Source organism: Meles meles, chromosome 7 (genome assembly GCF_922984935.1).
Source record: "Meles meles chromosome 7, mMelMel3.1 paternal haplotype, whole genome shotgun sequence".
NCBI lineage: Eukaryota > Metazoa > Chordata > Mammalia > Carnivora > Mustelidae > Meles > Meles meles.
Genome location: NC_060072.1, coordinates 141,789,695 through 141,796,189, shown reverse-complemented (window position 1 = coordinate 141,796,189; position 6,495 = coordinate 141,789,695). Strand labels below are relative to the sequence as shown.

Genomic DNA, 6,495 nt, shown 5'->3' with positions numbered 1-6,495 from the left:
AAACTGTATTTTTCCTTTAAATAGCATGTATGTAAAACTACATTTATATACATATGTATGTGTAAATACATGAATATACACACACACGTACATATAGGGAGGTATAGTTGATGTATATATATTTAATATCCTCCCATCTTCCAGATTTTGGAGAAAGGATGCAAGCATATGAACTTACAGAGAAATGCTAACATAACTTTTATTGCTAATCGCATTTTAGATTTCAAAGAATAACAATCTCATCCTCATCAGAAAAGATGCCCACTGTTGTTTGAATTGACCTGAGCTAGTATTTCCAAAAAGGAAATAGTGAAGGAAGTCAACTCAAGCAGTTATGTACAAGCAGAGTTTAAGATTAGAAAAGTTTTCAATTAGCAATAATCGCGCCTCGGGTAAACCTCATTGGCTATGATTCTGCCACTGCGCAAAGCTAGAGTTTAAGCTTAGAAAGAAATCATTTGTGCGCAAAGAAATGTAGGACTTCCATTTTGCTTCTCTTCCAGTTATATTGGAAAGGTTCCTAGAATTCAAAGCTTTTTCCAGTATGCATAGATGTATGTATCTTTTCTTCCCCACTGGTTTTGCCAAACCCAATAAAATGTTTTATTTGTATATTAACTGTTTTCAACATAGGAAAGTTTCTTTTAATTATTTATTTGGTTATTGATTTTGTGTCAACTGTTTTTGGATATCTTTCATTCCAAATGTTTCTCAGAACCCTCTATAAATTGCAGGTTGAATATTTACTCTTTCATTTTTCTCTTGTATTGTTTTGTCTCCATTCTTTCTCCTCCCCACACCCTGCCAACACTCCTGTTGATAATCTTGTTAGTCTTTTTTTTTTTTTTTAAGATTTTATTTATTTATTTGTCAGACAGAGACCACAAGTAGGCAGAGACACAGGCAGAGAGAGAGAGAGAAGAGGCAGGCTCCCTGCAGAGCAGAGAGCCCAATGTGGGGCTCGATCCCAGGACCCTGGGATCATGACCTAAGCTGAAATCAGAGGCTTTAACCCTCTGAGCCACCCAGGTACCCTGATAATCTTGTTAGTCTTAACATACCACAATTTTGCTTCTCCATGGTATCAGCTGAATTCTCTATTGCACCAAAGGTAATTCTGGGTCCATCTGTTGCATGTCCCACAATCACATTTTATGTTATATATGGCAAGGAAATATCTTGAACCAGGGAGATGCCCCCTGAGAAGCAGCAGCATGTGGGGAAAACCCTGGAAGAAGCTAAGAAACTCTTCTTACTGCCAGTGGGTTCTCACTATTGATGTCCAGAGGAACCAAGAAACCCAGAATCCCTCCTCCTTTTCTTAGCTAAAATGTGGCGTTGGTTTTTCTCCTCTCTCCTCCACTGTGTATGAAGTGCATCCGGAGACACTTCTCTTTTCTACTCAAGGATCTTAAACGTCACTGAGAAGTAACATCCCTTCCTTAGTGGAAGAAGTGGGTACAAATTATGAAGATGTATTTGTTTTCATGGATTATTAGGAAGAAGGTATGGGTTAAGAAGCAGCCAGAAGCATTGCACTCTGGGAAATATTTGTTCAGTGACCAATACGTGTCCTCTTGCTCCGCTTTTACTTAACAGCTGGTTCTCTTTTGAAAATCCCTCTACTCACTGTTGTTCCAGAGAACCCAGAGAAATCCTGTCACTCACACTCGATCAATGAGATCAGCCTAGCCCCTGGGCCACAGCGATTGCTTCAGAGATTATAAATCATGAAAATTTTGCGGGTCTCTCTGAAATAGTGCAAGTAACATTTCTATCTGGGCTTGGAGCTGAGAAGTGTAACTAAACAATACTGTTGCCATCTTGTTGCTACATGGAATTTGAAACCAGCAGAGAAGGAAACAGAGCTCTGAATGTCTGTGTGAGCCGTGAATCCAACTGTACTTAATCCTCCCCACTCTATGTCTACCCAACATGCAAAATAGCCAGTTACCTGTTTCTTTAGCGAGTCTTTACTGTATTTACTCTCTTTTATACAAAGAATCTAAAGTTATGTAGCTTAGACTATGTCAAGATAAATATAAACAAATATATTAAGAAAAATGCAAATTTTCCAGATTAAGAATTATGGAGGAAAAACATCTGTTCAATCGATGTAGAAGTCTGTCTTCTGGTTTTAAGTTTTAGGTTAATCTATGATATATTACCAGTGAATGTGGCATATATTTTTCCTGCTTAGCCATTTTAAGCTTTTTATGGGGGGCGGGGGGCGTTGGGCTATAAATAGCAAGAATCTGGGGCACCTGGGTAGCTCAGTCAGTTAAGCATCTGCCTTCAGCTAAGGTCATGATCCCAAGGCCTGGGATAGAGCCTGGTGTTGTCAGGCTCTCTGCTCAGTGGGAAGCCTCCTCCTCCCTCTCCCTATACCACTCCCCCTGCATGTGCTCTCTCTCACTTACTCACACTCTCTCTCTCAGATAAATAAAATCTTTAAAAAAATAAATAGCAAGAATCTGGCAAGAACAGAGCTCAGGAGGACTTTTGTACTTAATTAGTAGACAAGTATTTAGTGAAGTAGTCTTGGGGAGAAAGTAGCCATAGACTAAAGCCAGGAGACCTACCAGGAAATGTCCTTTGGATATGAGGAGGATAGGCCCAAAATATCCATCATTCTATTAAAACTAATTAGATGGCAGAGCTATTTCTCAGCCTCTACCAGTTTGCCATGAAGGTTGCTTCTAAAAACTGCATGCCTTCTTGATGAGGATGGTAGATTTTTAAGACCATAATATATGGATTATGCATGTTCTCCCTTTTTGATCTTTACTCCTTTTCTTGTCTCTTAGAGGCTTATATAAATCAGAGTTCTGTCAAGTTTCTAAACTCAGACTGATTATTATTTTAAGTTTCACCGTGGTAGGATTAGTAATAATATAACTGGAACTTAGAATATATAGTTTTCTTCTTTAGTTTGCATAATAGGAAACAAAATACACAGATAAACAAAGGGGGGAAAGTATTTATACCCATTAGTTTTGGCTGCTGTAATGAGTACCATAGACTGGGTAGCTTCAACAACAGAAACTTATTTCTCATGGTTCTAGAGACTGGAAATCCGAGACCAAGGCCTATTTAGTTTCTGCTGAGTGCTCTCTTCTAGTCCTGCAGATGTCTACCTTCTAGCTATATTCTCATATGGTAAAGGGCAGGAGAGAGAGCAAGGTCTCTGGTGTATGTTCTGAGAAGGGCACTGATCCCATCATAAGGACCCCACCTTCATTACCTCAATCTAACCGTCACTATCTCCCAAAGGTTACCTCTCCAAATGCCATCTCCCTGGAGGTTAGAACTTCAACGTATGAATGTTGAGGTAACACAAACATATGGTCCATAACAGTGTTTAAATAATGTTTGATAGAGGAATCTACACTTTTTAAAATGTTGAGTAGTGGGGCACCTGGTGGCTCAGTAAGTTGAGTGTCTGTGTCTTAGTTTCAGCTCAGGTCATGATTTCAGGGTCATGAGGTGGAGCCCCATGTCAGATTCCATGCACAGAGTGTGCGTTCTTCCTGAGATTCTCCCTCCTCCTCTCCCCTCCCCTCACTCTTGCACACTCTCTTCAACTAACTAACTAAATAAATAAATAAAGGCAGAGATTCATAGCTATTTTCGTTTAATGCACTCTACTTTGTCCTTTTGGCCATCATGAGATAATTCTAGATATTAGAGTGATATTTGTCTAAATATCTTTAGCTACAAAGGGCATATGCTCCAAGCATGGATAAGGAAACTGATGAGATCATTTTTTTCCATAACTTCTAAATATATATCCCATGATTGGCTGCCATAACACTAATAACTTCAAAAAACTAGAAATTTAAGGGATATGATACCCCTGTGTTTCCTTTAGACATTTCTTGTATTTTGGTTTCTGAAGAACTGTTTGAAGTCTAGGATGAGAAGAGAGAGTTTTAGGGTTTTATCGGCTTTTAAAATATGCTCTTTCTCACCCTCAAAAAAGTGCAAATGTTTTATGATCTACATGTGCTAACTCACCTCATCCACTTGAACAAAAAACCTCAACGTACTGCTTCACAGAGCTAGTTAAGAGCACATTAAAGTCCTGAAGGTCAATAATGAGGCAAGGGGAAAAGAGGGACAGCTCTCAAGATATCTCTTTAACTCCATTTCTTTTCAAGTCATTTATCATTTGTTAGTGTGTAGACATAATCTAATTTTCATTATAACGCAATGGAATGAAGAAGAAAACATGTAACATTTTCCTTTCATACCAGCATCAGTGAAAGACCTAAAGATAACAAATTTACTTTCATATAAATACTGAAATTTTTAAATTTCTACTTCAACAGGCATTGAAAGAGTACCTGTTCCTTTTAGATCTTCTGGCACTTAAAATGTGTGAAATAGCCTGAAGTATATTTGTCTTCTTGTTTTTAAAATGTATGATGTTCAAAAAGTATATTTCCTAATCAACATATGGGCTGCATTTTTTCTGATTAAGACTAATAGAATTTTCTAGGCTCCAGTCATGACTGTTGAATTGAGTGCTGAGTAAACCCTGAGAAGTTCAGATTTTAAACAAAGCTGCTTTTGCTTAATGCACTCTTTGATTATAAAATTGAATTTTATAAAAATTATTTTAGTCCTATAAATTTGAACTTTAATAAGTTAAAAAGGAAAAGGTAAATGAGACATTTTTAAAGAAAAGAATGCAAAGTATAGTATGCATTTAGGAGGTTGTATTAATTCATTACATTTATATAAAAATGTACTACTGAATATATCATGGAAATTGATTCTCACATCAATCCTCAAGTTATGGAAATATTTTAAATTAGGCTTAAAGTAAACTCCATTCTAAAATACAGAAATAAATATCATATGGAATTATGTTATATCTAAAAGATATCCCCCAAATATCTCATTTGGAGTTGTATGTCCTGGCTGGTTTCAGGAATTTCAGCATAATGTAGTTTCAAAATCATGGATTTTTAATCAAAAGTTTGATAGTCATCAACATACCATCAGATAATATTTACTGAAAATGCCATGACTAGCCTGAAATCTATCAATGCTCAAGAAAAATGTATTGAAAGATTCTTAAGGTAATTTGATAAATGTCAACTTCTATTTGGGTAAAAATAAATATCGTTCTTATTCTAGGGCAGGACTTAGTCCTTGATAACATTCTTCTAAGAGATTATTCATAGAAGATTGAATCCTTGTAACATCAACAAATACCAGTTTAAAATTGTAAAATTAATATTTTTGTGAATTCCTACCTACTAGAACAAATACCAGGTTCTTTAACGGAATATATATATTAGTCTTGCCATAGTTTTAAGGTTAGTTTTGGCTTTGCCTTTCTTAGTATAAGCAATCATGCCACCAATAAATATTACGACGTACTCTCAAACACATAAGAATGCTTCCATATCAGTAAGAATCTTTATCAAGACAGTAAAAGACAAATCATATTACCTTTAATATACTCTTAGCACATCTGTGTGAGAAGGTCAGTTAACTTTTGAAATGTAGCCTGCTGGGTTATATAAGTATGTTTTCATGTGTGCAACTACATCTATATACCTATACACATATATATAAAACCATGAAAATGTGTGTATATATGCTGATATACGTGTGTGTGTATATGTTGGTACATATATATCAACACATGCATATGTGTTTGCACTTAAATGAGAATGTATAATGTGGACACACATACACAATTGCACCAGTTCAGGTCTTCTGGAAATCTATGCCAAGATGAGTTAGTGTAAGGGATTCATTGGAATACCTTTGTGAAGAGTCAAACAGAGAAGGAGCAGGAGTGGTTAAGCAGGAACCTTCCAGTGACGATGCTGGTCTGAGAGCTGTGAAAGAAGAGAGGGAAGGACAGAGGATGGAGTAAGAACAGCCTCAGACTGTAACACAACACTGAGAAACTCTTCCCAAGCTGATGGTAAGCTCCAGAAAAAGGTTGCCCATTAGAAGAGTTCCTGCAGGGCGCCTGGGTGGCTCAGTGGGTTAAGCCGCTGCCTTCGGCTCAGGTCATGATCTCGGGGTCTTGGGATCGAGTCCCGCATCAGGCTCTCTGCTCGGCAGGGAACCTGCTTCCCTCTCTCTCTCTGCCTGCCTCTCTATCTACTTGTGATCTCTCTGTCAAATAAATAAATAAAATCTTTTTAAAAAAAAAAAAAAAGAAGAGTTCCTGCATGGCTGTCTCCAGTACTCCCACTAAGCATAGTCATTGGCGAGGGACAGCCTGGGAAGAGTGACGCCTATGCCCGGAACTCCGCGGGGTGAATCCCCAGTGTGCAGCGACAGGAAGCTGTGAGCTAACTACTTTTGGTGCAGCAGGTTCTCTCTTGAAGGGAGACCTGAGGAGTGCAAACCCAAAGCTGCCAAACACATACATACGTAAATATGTATTTTAGACTGGTCATCCCTCAGTCTTTCTGAAGCTAAGACTGATTATATGCAATCTTCTCAACGTTTTATTTTTTCTGC

At 37.6% G+C, this 6,495-nt stretch overlaps 1 pseudogene; it reads right to left on the bottom strand.

Annotated features, from left to right (window-relative positions):
* Positions 1-205: 205 nt before the first annotated feature.
* LOC123947716 lies at positions 206-432 on the bottom strand (annotated as a pseudogene).
* Positions 433-6,495: the final 6,063 nt, after the last annotated feature.